This window comes from Fundulus heteroclitus, chromosome 24 (genome assembly GCF_011125445.2).
Source record: "Fundulus heteroclitus isolate FHET01 chromosome 24, MU-UCD_Fhet_4.1, whole genome shotgun sequence".
In the NCBI taxonomy this organism is placed as follows: domain Eukaryota; kingdom Metazoa; phylum Chordata; class Actinopteri; order Cyprinodontiformes; family Fundulidae; genus Fundulus; species Fundulus heteroclitus.
This window is the reverse complement of record NC_046384.1, coordinates 18,116,247-18,132,180: the sequence shown is the minus strand read 5'-3', so window position 1 is coordinate 18,132,180 and position 15,934 is coordinate 18,116,247. Positions and strand designations below refer to the sequence as shown.

The following is a 15,934-nucleotide window of genomic DNA, read 5'->3' as shown; positions in this document are numbered from 1 at the left end:
TGGAAGAAAACCGGCCAGAGGCTGCTAAAGACTTAAGATCAGAGCAAAATTCCTGTGTCAGAAGGGCCAAGTCAAAGTCCAGCCCTAATTCCAAATCGGGTCGATGGCGAGACCTGAAAGTTGTTGTTTAGAGATGCTCCATCTCACCTGACTCGACAGGAGCTATTTTCCAAAGACGAATAGACTAAATTTTCAGTCTCAAGACGTGCAAACCGGTTTGGGACACACCCCACTAATAGCCTTGCAGATGTTTTGCAGCACAAGGTGGTTCCGCTAAGTACTGACTCTAGGTCGCTGACGCAATCCTCACTTTTCCTGTTTTTACTTTTCTAAAAAATATCACTTTTTCCCCCCTACTTCTTAATTTCGCACAACTTTGTATTGGTTCATCATAGAAAACGTTTGCAAAGCAACGTAGCTGTTGGGACAGGGTCCTCCAGGGACGTAAGAAGTGATTTTCAGTCCTGTTTTGTGCCTTGGCTGATATCTGATTGGAAACTTATCCTCCGTGGGATCGTTTGGAAGCAATAACCTCAACTTTATATGCACGTTGCCATGTTTAGTATCGCAACCACTTCAACACAAACCAAGGCGTTCGGCGCTAGCATCATAGTGTCCATAGGAAAGAACTGGCTCTCTGTCAGATTCCTTTGACCACATACCAGAAGAGTGACAAGCGAGATTAAGTTGAGACGTGTCGGCGCAAAACGATCAAAACGAACGGAACAAATTTCTCTGTGTAATTTAGATGGAACCTGGTGTCAGCTCTAACCTCGCCCCGTTTAATTACATTCGGGTGATTTATTCTCCGACGCAGGCAAGGAGATTAATCTGTGCCTTGCATCGCAAACTGGAATGGTGGACGTGCCGTGTTGTTGTTGTTGATGAATCGCTTTATTTCTCTAATGAAATCATCAGGGAAGTAATGAGAAACACTTGCTGGCCTAAAGTCTGAGATGATGTCCTTCATGTTTTGCCAAATGCTAAAACAAGACGACTCTGAATAACGAATAGCTTGGATGGATGGATGGATGGATGGTGTTATTTTGCTATTTGCAAGCATTTCAAAAATGCCTTTCATCAAATTAAGTAAATATGCATACACGCATTGTCTAAAATCTATGAGAACTCATTCATCAAGAGGTTCAATTAATGTCTAACAACCATTGCGTGTTGGTTGCATCATTGAGCTCCAGAAAGCTACGTTCAGGTGGGAAAACAGTTTTTTCAGAATCCTAATTAGTCTCTTATGCTGTGTGCATTCATTTTGTTTCACCTTTCAAAAGTCACAAAAGACATTTAACATTCAAAAAATAGATTTATCCTCATTATGTGTCTTGATGTTTCTGCAACCAAAGGATTTTTGCTGTATTTCCATGGTTTTATTATTTTATTTTTTATTTTTTGTGGATGACTATTCTCTCATAGGCCACTAGATGGCAGTAGATACTTGAGAGTTAAAAAGGCGTTGACTCTTTGCAGCGGCTGGCTCTGCAGAAGAAAAAACAAACAAACAAAACGAAAAGGTCAGTGTTAATAGAATTCTTTTTAATAGTAATAAATCAAAATCTCTTTGTAAATAAGAACAAGGTAACATTTATTTAAAAAAAAAAAACAATTTTAATTTGTTCTCCGGCTTTAACGTCCAGAGCTGTTTATCCTTTTTTTTTTACAGACTCATGACAAACTGCACCAAATAGAGCGCTTGGTGGAAACGAATGGTTGGGAATTGGACCGTCGTTCCTTCAGCCCAGTCCACCTGCACATTCCCGTACGTCTGGACACAAACCAATTTTTCCTGTGGATTCATCTTCCAGCCCCGCAGAATGGGCCACAATAGATGATTCATGTCTTATTGTTCATTTGCCTAAATAGCCTCTGTTGTTTTCTTCCATTTGGAGCACCGCCAAGATCTATCTGAATATGTCCCCGTATTCCTGGCTTGTCTTCCCCCCCCCCCCTCTCCTCCTCATTGTTGTGCGATGTACCAAGCTGGAAAGGATGGACTTGGAGAAGCTTTTATCGCTCCAGCAGCTCTGCTTGTGCACATGGAAGAAGAAGATATTCTTTGTTCAACGTGGAAGGGAGGGAGGGCAGGAAATTATCGTCAGCAGAAAAACCTTGAATGAAAAAAAAAACAACGCGAGGGCTTCTAAAGTATCAGAGACTAATATTTTGAATCATTCTCTGGACAAAACCAGATTTATTTAGTTGAATGTGCTGCCGTGGCTCCCCGGTGTGGCGTGTTCGTCTGTCCTGATACTAAGGCCATGGTTCCAGCAAATAAACTCCTGCCAGACATAATTGTTGTTGGATGCGGCGCAAAAAAAAAACAGATCTCATAGTCTGCAGTCAGGCCTGTTAAAGCAGCTTTACGACGACACGTTTGCAATAGTTAGCAGGTGTATTCGTATTAATCTTGTCCCGTAAAAAGCTGATCAGATGTCCAAATCCAAACAATAGGCCTCAAAGGCTCAGTTCTCTTTACTGTCGAGAAAATTTGATGAATTACCCCCCTGCCCCTCCAAAAAAAAAAAAAAACAATCAGCATAAAGGGAGCTGATCTACTGCAAGTCAACTGAATCACAAAAGGATCCATTTTCTCAGCGTTTTGTGTCCCTCCTAATTCCCCATTATGCCTGTGTCATTTAACAGGATCATCCTCAAGTCTATTTACTGCCATTTAAGGCAACTATCACCGGAAAAAGCTTAATTAATTAACTTATTGTAAAATAGCGTGAAAGAAGTAATTCTTGTCAATCATTGTCCTTATTATATTCAGCATAAAAAAACAAAACTGCGTTGGTTTTGAGCTTTTTTTTAATTGTTAAACTGCTAAAATATCTTTATCCCCAAACAGATTTCCCTCTAATGTTCATCCCCCTCTTCATATTTTATTATTAAATGGTATCTTCTCTCTAAAGTCGGCATATAAGGCGAGGAAATGCTCCTTGTATTGCATTGTTACCAAAGAGGGCACCTTAAGTGAATAACAAAAGGCTCTCATTGGCCATAGATCAGCTCCTAATTCCCCATCATGACTCCGTCCTCTAATGGGATCCTACTCGGCCTCATTTATTGCCATTAGGGAATTGAGGTTACACGCGGCGGGTGAGGGGTTAATTACAAACAACTGAAGGGGTCAGAGGGGCGCGGGTGTGTATTAAGCCCGCGCGGTCGTGACGGGGCCGGACCTTTGGTAATGGGGGGGCGGATTTTAAACGAGGATCCTTGGGAGAAGATTTATCCGCGGCCCGTGACACGGCGACAAATAGTCCTGATAGGTGAAGGCCTCTTCGGAGTGGAGTCCAGTCCGGATGACGAATGGCCTGTGTGCGAGCGTGTAAAATAGGATGCCAGGCCGTATTCACTTATCACTGAGTCAGGTCCTTCTCCCGACATCCAGTTAGGGCCCAATTCGCCTCTTTCACGTGATTCTCTTACCTCCTATCTATCCGTTTTCTCTTTAACCCCTCCCCCCCCCCCCTCCTCCTTCACCTCTGCTCTTTTAAGTGCTCTCGGCAGCATCTCCGTGGGCCTCTCAGCCTTCCATATTACACCACCAGATAAGAGAAGGAGAGAGGCCCGGCTGACAGGAACCCCAAATTAATTTACAAGCGATGATGCCGTTCCAGGGCTGATAGAACAGTCTTTGTACAGCATGGAGGGACCGGGAGTGACGCCTCGGAGGCTCCGCTAGGGAGGGGAGAGCGACTGTGGTATCTTTGTAATTATAGGGAGAGACCTTGATACCCCCCCCTCCCCCCACTCTCTGTCTCTCTTGGTTTCTTTTTATTTTTTCAATAAACGCTGCAGAAGCTACCCAAGAGACAAATCCGAGCTTTCGCCCGCCTGAAACGGCGAATTAAGAAATCAGCCTGGCTCTTCCTACAGATTTATTCCGTTTTGTTGTCCATACTTAAGTATTGGCACCCCCGTTACAGATGCGTCAAATGCTTTAAAATGAATGAATTTCTTTATCAGCATGGCGTCCCACTGCTTGTCGTAGTGAAAGTTTATATTATTGCGCTTCCCAGGGGTCGAAGGATCGTTTCAGTTCTAGAAATGGCGGTAAAATTTGATATTGGGTTGGCAAAACAAAACGATAATCGCAAAAATGTCTTTTAGCAAATCTTTAATCAATGAAGGTAATGCTAATGCACAAAAAAAAAAAACAATCCCCCAAAATGTACCACTCAGGGTTGACCAGTCCAGATTTTAGATTTTGAAGTAGACGATCATAAATTAAGTCCAGCTTTTTTTTTTTTTAAAAAACAGCTCTTTATGTGATAGGAAGCAAGGTTTAGATGTACATTAGGCTACGTTTAGACACAAATAAATGTAGGCCGTTGAATTCAGCACGTTTAAATGAATTTAGTACATTAAATGAGTTGCCTTCTTTGTTACTTTTACCACTGACTGCGCAGCTCTACTTAACGCGCCATAGAAACTCAACAGTTATTAGTGGATTAAAGTAATCAGTTCACTCGACGTTGGATTAGCGCTCCCTCTATAGTAGCCATGACACCCTGAGTTTCTGGCACACATCCTGGAAGGTCTTCTGGCAGCGCCCAGCAGACGGGGGCGAGCAGCGAGGTTTGTTGGATCCAAGCTGGCACTCATGGTTTGCTTTCACGCCGTCAAGAGTTTCTGTCTGAGCGCTGAAGTGAAGATTCACAGGCGTGTTGCATTTGGATCCTGAGACGTTCCTCAAAACATTCCACAAACAATTTATGTTTTTTATATGCAAAGTAAATCAACCAAAAGGAAGACATTGGCTTCACAGTTAGTTGCACCCTTGGTAAAGTGTGTTAAAAAAACTCAGAGAAATAAATTTTTCCCTGCAGCAGCATAGTCGCACGCTGAAAAATATGGAAAAACCCAACTTTTGAGGACATTTACTTATTGGTGAATAAAACCCAATATTAAAGGTAAATAGCCACATTATATGCTAAAAAAAGACGAAAAACCTTTTGATCATGGTAAAATAAGATTGTATACTCCAAGCCTCCATCCTGATAATGTTTTGATGGTCCTTTTTGTGGATACAAATAGCCCCAGCGGTGAGATTAGCAGATGTAAACAGATGTGGCGCCATCTAGCAACAGTATCGCAGAACTATCATAATGCCGGTTTGCTTAATTAATAAATCAAAATTAAATCATGCTGGACCGAGCCTGACCCTCTGCGACGCCTCGCAGTAAAGCGGCAGCTCAGCGTGATCGAAGACCAACAGTTATTAATTAAATACACCGATCTACAGCAACTTTAAGAGCCTTATGTCAGAACATTTACTCACATCAATCATCTCTGCGGTCACATCTGAGCCTCGGTAGGTTTAGTGTCCGCTTCAGTGAACACCAACATTCAGACTGTGTTCCCAGTGACGTTCCACTCTTTTCGCTCTTGGAATCATATTTTTTTGCATTTTTGTTCACTGGATCTCTGACCTTTTCTTTGTTGTTTCGCCTGGAGATGCTAATAGCCGTTAGCCGCTTCCCTGTTTTAACCCCTGCTGTGCACGTACAGTATGTACTTGTAAATAAAGACGAAAGGCTTTTTATGTACTAACAAACTGAGCAAAAACAAAGCATAAAACACCAAAATAACAACTAATATGCCAGCAGGACGTGATAATCTTTCATAAACACTTTGTAATCAACCAGTGTGAATTACTGACATATAAAGAAGTCAAATAACATGGCTAATCACCTTTAAGAAATAATTACATTTAACAAATCAGAATCAAGTTTATTGCCAAGTAGGTTTGCACTTACAAGGAATTTGACTTGGTGTTGATGGTGCAGACAAAAAAAATGGCATTGCCCAAAAAAAGTTCCTACAAAATAAACCAAATACAACATACATTATTTTTAATATATGCTTTACTTTTTAAGGTTGATCCATCCATCCATCCATCCATCCATCCATCCATCCATCCATCCATCCATCCATCCATCCATCCATCCATCCATCCATCGTCTTTTGCTTTTCTGAGATCAGGTCACAGGGGTAACAGGTCCAGGAGGGACCCACAAACATCGCTCTCCCCGGCAACATCCTCCAACTCAAATTGGGGGGAATTTGTGTGAATACGAATTTTTAATTAGCAATGCATCACTTAAGGTCTCCATTGTGTATGAATATGACACAGGTTAAATGCTCTTAGCCACTCTTCAAAATGGGAAAAACATGAAAACATAATCTTTAACTTAGGAAGACACATGTTAATCACTATAAATCAGGAAGTGGCTCAAAATTACCTAAACTATCAAATAAGGGCAATAAATACTGGGACAACTGGGATCTACAGATTTCAGAATAAAATGGACACCCCTAATTTATAGCTTCCCAACATTTAATTATGTTGCATTCACTGCCTTCTAAGTGCGGAGTAAAACCCATTTGATCAGAATTCAGATTCTTAGAGGACTTCAGAAATAAATTAGGCAGGTCCAAGGATCCAAATCCTCTGGATCCTTGGACAGCGTCAGTGGTGTTATCGGTGCTGTGCCTTTTACTAGCCGATGCCACAAAATGTCAACTTTGTGCCGCCACTCAGACGGTGTTTCTCATAGAGCGACGATGAGAAGGAAACGAGGGGCAGATTCTGCACGAAATGTGATGGCTAAAGCTACAGAACGTGCACAGTTGTGCTGTGAGGAGATGATGGAGAGACAAAGGACAGGGAAAGAAGAGAGGATAGAGACGAGAATCTTATTGCAGCCCCAAGAGTTCCCCAAGAGGCAACAAATTACAATGTGTAATAATAATCTCTGATGGCAGCTCAGCAAAGACAGAGGTCTGGCGAGCAATTGAACTATTGAAGGATTTCATTTCAACAAAGTTGTTACTTTGCAGAGAGATGCAGCAGACGAGGCCGAGAAACGGGAGAGAGAGTGGAGCATGGAGACGAGAGGAGGTAGCCACGGATGCAGCTCCAGAGAAGAGGATTAAAAGGGACAGGAACGAATGCCTCTAAAGGAGCTATGAGTAAGAAATTTACTGTAAAAACATCCTAAATCATTCTCATTTCTCACCCAGGATGGAAGTAACATTCCCTATAAACGATCGGTCCTCTCCAACGACAATGTCTTAGTCACGTTTTTCTCCAAACCTGGAAGTACTGTGCGGAACTACTTCGGTTCAGAGTGTAGCCCGTGTTTACTTCCTGCTTCCTGAGCCAATCATATGAGAGTTCCCAGGGTTCCCAAAATCGAGTGCACTATTTGGTGTTTTAGCTTGACGAAAGAACTGCAGCCTGCTAACATGGAAGCCAGTAAGAGAAGCAGACCAGAAATAAAGAGAATACAACATTATATACCCATCGTGTGTTAGTAAAAATTCACAACAGCAACACAACGTTTAAAAACGGCATATTAGATTGTGATTGGCAAGCTGATGTGGCTAACAGCTTGCTTTTAGCTTGTGGCTAACATCGGCCACAAACGGTCAATTTTACTTGTAGTGCCTTTACCTAAAGTAAGAATGTACTCACAAGTAGTACAATTTCTTCCTTGATAGTTTTTAATGTTAACAATTGTTGTTTTCCTTCAACCACCGTGTTGTACAGCAGAAAGAGATTCAGCAGAGGAGACTGAACCAGAAAATAGGCGAGAGAGAGAGAGAGAGAGAGTGAGAGACACCTTAGATGACAACTTGGAAGGCAGAAAGAGACGACTGCATGTTAAACTAAGGTATGAGTAGGAAAATGTAAGAACGGCAGTCAAGCTCATAAGCAATACCCCCAACCCCCAATGGGAAGCGTGTAAGCTGGGAATTTTCACCCATTTTATATTTCAGCTCCTGAACATCAAGTAAAGCACACTGGAACTGAGAAACGGTAAAACCCACATTTTGTAGAGCAGACATAAAAGAGGAAAACCAGACTCACATGAGTGAGTCTGGTTCATAATCAGCATTAGCTAGCTCTACGTTACTTTACCTCAGCATTCCTGAGGCATTATTACAGCATTATTATTTTGATCATTAGGGTCAGTCATACATAAATAGACACGATTGTGACAAAAAGATGAATTATTCCCAACTGTCTGAGGCAGAAATTGAGACAGTGGAGATTTCAGATGAAAACGTAGGTGCAGCTAAATGTAGAGTAGCTAGTTTAGCTAACTGGTGGTTTATCGTGATAAAATATGCAAATCTATATACATTTTGCACAGTTGGACCTTAAGAAGGCTCTAAGTAGAGCTTTGAAATGCAAAAAGAACAAATGGGAACAAGAGACCAAAAGTTGTGGGCAGGCAATTTACCGTATTTTTTGGAATATAAAGCTGCACGTAAAATCCTTTAAATTTTCTCAAAAATGTGTGGTGCGCCTTGTAATCTGGTGCAATTGATTAAAGTTGTGCTTACTGAGCGATTTTATGTGATACAATGTGCTCAAAAATCTGTTAAAATGTGTAAGATTGACTTTAGTTAGCAACGAAGCCGCTCTGCTAAATGGACATTCGGAGCATTGCGGTACACTGCGTCACTACCGATCGGCCCAGTAACAGGACCCCTGAGCAGTCTACTAGGCTGCCTGACTGTAATGTCAAAACTAGAAATGCATTCATGTGAGGCAGCCAGCGCCCGGAGTACACGCTAGCAACAATAAACCCAATAAGTTAATTCAATATAAAAGTTACATTTATTTTGGCCTTATGTTAGAAACAGGGCAGCGTCGTCCCACTACTCTGTCCTCACCACAGAGACGGATAGCTCTCCCTCTCAGGAGAGAGCGGTGCACGGTGACGAAATTTGATTTCTCTAATGAAAACTGGGGACGTCTCTAATTTTTGTTCAGCACAGAATCTCTGCCTGGGGTTTGTTTTGTCTGAACTGCAACGCCTGCCGAGAGGGGACGGTGCGTTCAATAAAGCTCTTCTACGTCGCCACCGGGGTAAATACCTCTTGTTGCGCTAAACTTTTTTACTCCATCACAATACACTGAAAGTGGGGGCATTTCCAGTGACAGCTTTTGCCAGGGTCAGGTCATTCAAAACGGGGCCTGTCCCCTGAAGTCGGGGACGTCTGGTCACCCTACCGGAGGGACGGAGTTAGATGTTACACACTTGGGAAGAATATGTAATGCGCCTTATGGTCTGAAAAATACGGTATTATAAACAACAATTTACCTCAAGCAGGCTGTTCATCATCTGATCAAAAGTTTAAAACCACAGCTAAAAAAATAAAACAAAACAGAAGTTAAAGTGTTAGAATGGATTATCCCGTGTCTTGATGGACAACAAGCTTAAAAGTGTCTTGATGGACAGCACCGGCTCAGTTCCGGTGAGATTTGTCTTTGGGGTCTAACACTTGACTTTTTTGTTCCATAACCTTGAGGATCTTTTTACGAAATGCACAATGACTTACTGCGTCCAACCTCAGCAGCGATGGTACATGGTGAGAGGCCTTGTTTATGCAGCTCAGCAATCCTGCCACGTTCAAAGACGGTGCCATTACTGGACAGGAAATGACACGCAATCAACACTTTTGCACAGATTTAGGCTTTTAAAGGCTGTGGTCTTAAACTTTTGACCAGCTGACGAACAGCCTATTTGACTTAAATTGTTGTTTTCAATAACTTGCCTGCTCACAGCTTTTGGTCTCTTGTTCCCATTACTTGTTTTTATTTTTATTTTGAAGCTCTACCTAGAACCTTCTTAAGACCCAAGAGTGCAAAATGCAAATTCAAGGAGTTTTGTAGCTGGTCTTAAGATTTTGATCAGGTTTGTATATGTTCTGGCTGTAGAGCCAAGCTTTTAACTATAGGAATCGTTTTTTTGGGTTTCAACATATTCCAGATAATGTCTGAAAGGAAAGGTTTCTATAGACTGCTGTGGTTACAAGTTGTGTTTTGATTTGAACTAAACATACTTCTTTTTTTTTTAACGCTCCATTAATTTGTGTTATACAATCCTTTGTAAATCACTTAAACTCGCTCCAATATGTTGTGACCTTGTACCGGGCGAGGTTGACATTCAAATCCAAATCCATACCAGAGCGTAGCTTTGTTTTTAAGACCGGACATGGGCCGGGGATCAGCATCGGTGCTGCCGCTGGTAGAAATAACGGATCGGTGTCCTTCCCAAAGAAAGCCCAGCAATGGATTCACATAGTCTGAAGGCTAAATGCTTTGTGAGCTGTGAAATGGCTCATTTGTTCAGGCCAGCGTATTTTGGGGGGCAGCTGCGCACAGTTACACAGTGCTGCCCTGATGGCCGTCCAACAATCCGACGCAGAGAAAACCGATTTAGGTCCAGTTACCGCCTTAATGTGGGATTCCCAGCATTATCAGCTCGGGCCCCCGGACTCACAACGTGATGATGGCTAATTCCAAGGAGCCGACCTCTACTTCCCCTCGTCCCCATGACAGCTCTTTGAACACTTCATAAGCTCTGATCAGCTCTCCTTTTTAGTCAGCATGTCATTTTTTTTAAATATTGAACACGTTCGTTTTTTTTTTTGTTCTTTAGATGAGGTCTTTCTGGATGAGCCAATCTCGCCGAGTTCACCTGCTCGCCTGAGCAAAATGAGTTTCTTTAAACTCGCAGGGTAAAGTTAAACTCAATAAATCCTAACAATGTCCCAACCAAAGTGCTTAAGACATGCACCGATGTCAGCGTCGGGCGTGTGAGCCGTTCGGCTGCTCGCATAGACGGAGAAGTGTAAATCCGAAGCTGAAAACTCCATTAGGCCAGCCCAGCCGTGCATCCGTGTGCTCCAGTGCCAGACAGCTCTGTAAATCAGCGTTTCTTTTTTCGAGCTCCACTGAAGAAAACAATATGGATAGTGTCTGGGTACTGAGCCTCGGGGCCCATGGCGCACACACATGCCTGCCCGCACGCTCTCGGTACACGCACACACACACACACACACACACACCCTTGGGGCCTGGCTGCTACAGTGTGAGACCAAATGCTCTGATCCAGGTTGAACTAACCACTGACATGTGCACCTGTCAGACATGGGCTGCTGAAGGTGTGTGTGTGTACTCTGTGGGTGAGCCGTTCTCTGTGTGTTGCACCCGAGTCTGCAATGCATGCAGCTCGGGTGCAAGATTCATTTCACTCCTTCTGCAGGGACGGCGTTTAGGATTCGTCCGTTTGCGGGCCGCCGCTAATTGGGCGCGAGATTACTATCAGATGATAAACTTGATCAAAAGTGCGTCGTATTTTGATGGATTTCTGAAATAATTCAATAATCTGATTGGTTATTCTGACTTTGATACAAAGACTAACAGAGGATGTGGTCAGCCGCTTTAATCATGGCGCTAGTTTCCACACCATGACTCGTGTTTTTTTTTTTTTTTGCTTTTTCTGGCCACAAATTTTCCAAAAAATCGTTTCTCTTGTAGGCGAGAAAAAAACACGTTGTAGCTGTCTTTCAGCCAGCTGAGCAGCAGTGGGCAGGACCCGGGCGTACGCTCCATCCAGCTGGAGAAAACTTCATCATGCATCTCATTAAACACACTTTTAAAACACAGGAACCGGAAACTGGTTTGTGAAACTCTGAAACCAGTGAGCAGCTCAGGCCTGCTATCTCTGCACATTTTCATGCATATGTGCCGACTGTAAACCAAACGGATTTGGCGGGTGTCTGTCCGTCATAATCTGTGGGCCAGTAAAGGCTGACGGAGGCCTAGCAGGTGCTAGACACTTGTCTGTGGAATGCAGAGGGCCAGACCTCAGACCTCCCACCAGGAATATGTGAGTGTGTGTGTGTGTGTGTGTGTGTGTGTGTGTGTGTGTGTGTGTGTGTGTGTGTGTCTGTTTGGAGGGTGTGTGGGTGGCAGTCGCCACCTGCTCTCAGGCTAATTTCAGTTTTTCTCAGGACCAAAACACCGCATTGCTCTCACAAGAGGCTCAGCCGGGATCCCGACATGTAGAGCTGCTAAGCTGGTTGAGTTATGATGCTGATGTCGCTTCAGTTGGAAGAAAAATGAGACCCGGTAACATCCTTATTTTGCCTGCAATATGCCTGAACTTATAGAAAGTCGAATAATGCTTTATAGTTTGTTTTTTTTCATGCGAAGGAAAGGAAGTAATTTCCATAATGTAAACGTAAAGCCTCAAACGGTAGGAATGAGCCAGAATGGGATTCTCACAGTACGATAGCCATGGCTAATAATACCAAGGTTTCACTGCATTTAAGCAAAGATTTAACTCAACATTTTATTACTTGGTGTAATTGCTTTTATTTAACATAGCTTTTTATTACTATGTGCCATACAGTGAAAGACAACTACAGCTCCCTGGTGCTCTCCATGGCTTCTTATTCAAATGACTGCACCGTAGGAATGCTACGCTGGAATGTTTTATATATATATATATATATATATATATATATATATATATATATATATATATATATATATATATATATATATATATATATATATACTGTTATCTTGCACCTGATTAATGCCTACTTACTTCCTGTTTATAGTCAGTGGATTAAAATAAGTGTAGTGGTATAAGTTGAGAGTAGATAGGAGTTTTGTCTACTAACCTGTTCTCATTACAACATGTTCAGAGAAAGAAATAACCTAATTTCACTTTTAAGCTTGTTGTAAGCGTTTCGGGACAATTATGCTCTTGAGTAAAGCCTGTCTGGGTGTTTACCAAGTTTGTAATATGTCATGCAGAACATCCCGCTCTCTGCATTGCTGGAATCAAAACCTACATTACGTGATTGCAGGACTGCAATGCTGTTTTCTAGAGATCGACTGATACAGTTTTATTCATTTTTTTAAGGCCGATACCGATTATTTTGACATCAGTCTAACCGATCCCTGATAGGTGCTGCCGATTTTCTTGGGGGCCGATTCTTAAAGCCGGTACGGCTTTTTCTTCCCCCACATAAGTGACACAATGACAACAAATGTTACACAAGTCTCAATTTAAAATAATTTTTTTTATTTAACATAACAAACAAAACATATTAACAATCTATAGCAAATGATGTAGAACATTTAAATATATGATAATAAAAAAACAAACGTAACACTTTGTGCAGTTAATGTAGCAGGACGAGGCCTTTGTGGTGCAAATGACCTTCCTGAGAATATTTGTAAATATCAATAAAACAAAAAAACAAATAGAAATGTGAACAATGTAAACATGAGTGTGCTAATGGATCTGCGAATGCATGCACGCGTCGGCCGATGGCGATACAAGGAAAAAAAAAATGCAAACATCGGCCCAAAACGACCTCTCCAAAATTAACTAAAGCTCACTAAGATTGCACGACTTAACTTCCTGCTGGATGAACTGATATAAAAAAAGTTCACAAAACTGTGGATTTCCCTTCTGACAAGTCTATTGGGAGTCATTTTGGGAGTTTGGGGTGTTTGGTGATTATTAGTTAGAGCTTTTCTGGCAACTACCATTGTGCGTACCATACACACCAGGAGAGGCCAGGACTGGAATCAGCCAGCTTTCCCTTGTTTGAAAAGAAAGACGTCAAATACTGAAAATTCTGGATATTTTTATTAAATGCATTAAAACTAAGTACTTTTTAGGTCTGTAAATACATCAACTAACAGCAGGCAGAATATGTTGATCCAGAAATGGGAATACTGTGGCTATTTCCTAATTATCTGCTGCATCCTAAAAACATTTCTTTTTCTTTTAAAATGCTAAATGGGCTGATTTTTATAAAGCGCTTTTCTAGTTATACTAACCACTCAAAGCACTTTACGCTGTAGCCACATTCACCTGATCGCATTCACCAATTCACGCGGCTCGGTAGGCATCTTGAGGTTAAGTGCCTTGCCCAGGGGCACCTGGACATTTGACAGGGTGAAGCTAAAATCTGATTGCAAGAGGCCTACTCAACCCACTGAAGACGGTCCTAAGAAAAAAATGAATTGACATCAAAGAAATCAATCGATATTTAGACTTAAATTGATTAATAATGCTAGATTTTGGGATTTTTAGAGATAGTTTAGTATAGTATAACTTTATTAAGGTAAAATCTTCATCCAGCTTTTACACATGCAAAAAGGATTAAAGGATATTAACATCTTGAGATCGTTAGACTCAGAAGAAAAAAAAGGACAAACAGTCAGGTGTTGGCTGGTGTTGTGCTGCCTTTTAATCATTGCATCTCTGCGAGTGTGAACGCCTCAGCCTGCAGGAGTCTTTCCCCGTAGCTCAGCATTAAAAATACTATTAATTCCAGCTTATCGCTGCAACAGTGTGCAGCCTGGAAATGAGTGTGAATCAGCAGAAAAGCATTAATGTAGATTAATGCTACCTGCCTGCATTCTGGCATCCTCTGTGGACAGCAATTAGCAGCAATAATCACCTTTTCATGGTCCGCGCCCTTAGTAGGTCACCCCCCCCCCCCTCTCTCTCCTGCCTCCACAGTACTACCACTTTCACCAAATGGACGGTAATGAGGAAAGTTTGGAGGGTGTTAATGTTATTGCGTTGTCGTCTTTGTGGGCGTTAGTTGTTGTTCTGTTTTGCTAGTCGCCCGAGGAGCACAGGTGAGCGAGTTAATGCGCAGAGATTCGGGTTTCCGCGTTTTACACGTGCGAGCCATTACACACCGAGAAGCTTGTGCTCTGAGAGAGGTTGAAGTGTTGAGTTATTTCTCCCTCTTTTCCTTCCTCTCCTCCTTCCTCTCATTTTTCTGGTGTCAGGATGACTGATGGTGGCCAGCAGAAGCGGGTGTCCGGCATTATACCCCCGACAAATAACCGCGGCCCGCTCGGCCAGGCCTTGGACCAGACGCAGATCAATATTTCACCATTTAAAATCTTTCAAAGGAGGATTTTTTTTCTTCTTTTTGAGCGTCGCATGCGCCCGCGTCCGCGTCCCCTTCCAACCCACCGCCGTTCCCCAGCCCCCCTTCGGTGCTGTTGCCGCGTCGCGAGCACTGAATCAGACACTTTGTAGCTGCAACCAGTAATCAATAAGCCAGCACCTTCACAGATCCTCGCGGCAGTCGCCTCAGAGCGGTGATGGATGGCGAGGAAGGTCGCGATTCATTTTGTCAGGCCATTAAGCCGGCGAATTTCTGTCCACTTCATCCCACAGATGATCATTTTTCACACTTCATAAGAAGCAGAAATGGGCTGAGGCGAAAGGCAGGGGGGGTTGGTGGTGGTGGTTGTGGTGGTGGGGGGACGGGGACGCGAGAGGAGCCGTGGACGAAAAAGTAAAAAGCAGAGATTGAAAGGGGAAACAAGGAGTGAAAACGAGGGATGACAGATGGTAAGAGACAGCAGCAAAAAAAAAAGGGAGGAAAATTCAGAGATGTAACCCAGAGTTGGGAGGAGGAGGAGGGAGAAAGCGTAATGTCGGTGACAAAACCATTAAAGTCACCAGTTTGCTTTGGAAATCACGTTCAAACTCCTTGATAAAACATCAACCCGCTGCATTAAAACCTCACCAAACTGCTCAGATTAAGCCAAAACAACAACAAGTGAGCTTTACAGAGCTGCTCGGCTTCTGGGCTGTGTGTTACCAAATCAGTCAGGGAGGAAATTGATTTTTTACCCCCCCCCCCTCCTCTCAAACTGAAAGAATTTTATCGCCATAAAGCACACAAGGGCAAAGTAACCATGAACAGCTCCCAGTAGTCAAACATATTATGTTTACGAAACAGCAAAGTGGCGCATTAGTTGAGCTATAACACACTCCGGCTCGGGGAGGTATGCTGCTATTACTCGGCTGCATGTTGGGTTATAATAGCCGTACAGCAGTTAGCTGTGCGTCGTTTACCAGCCGAGAGAACGGGGGATTATAATCGGGGAGAGAAAAGACGAGCCGTACTTCCTCTCCTCCGTCCTTTCCCCCCCCCCCCCGTCTCCCTGCACCTTCTGCCATCTGCGTAAATGTTTCTCCCACCTTCTTCTTTATTATCACCGTTCCTCCCTCCGCTGGCCCGGCTCCCTGAAAGAGCCACGGCGTTCCCCCGT

The 15,934-nt window shown here is 42.8% G+C and overlaps 1 long non-coding RNA gene across 1 annotated transcript; it reads left to right on the top strand.

Moving 5' to 3' along the window:
* The first annotated feature begins 1,426 nt into the window (after positions 1-1,426).
* LOC105932523 lies at positions 1,427-6,984 on the top strand. Its single transcript, XR_002428696.2, has 3 exons — positions 1,427-1,526; positions 1,676-1,771; positions 6,862-6,984. It is a non-coding gene; the product is annotated as an uncharacterized LOC105932523 (long non-coding RNA).
* Positions 6,985-15,934: the final 8,950 nt, after the last annotated feature.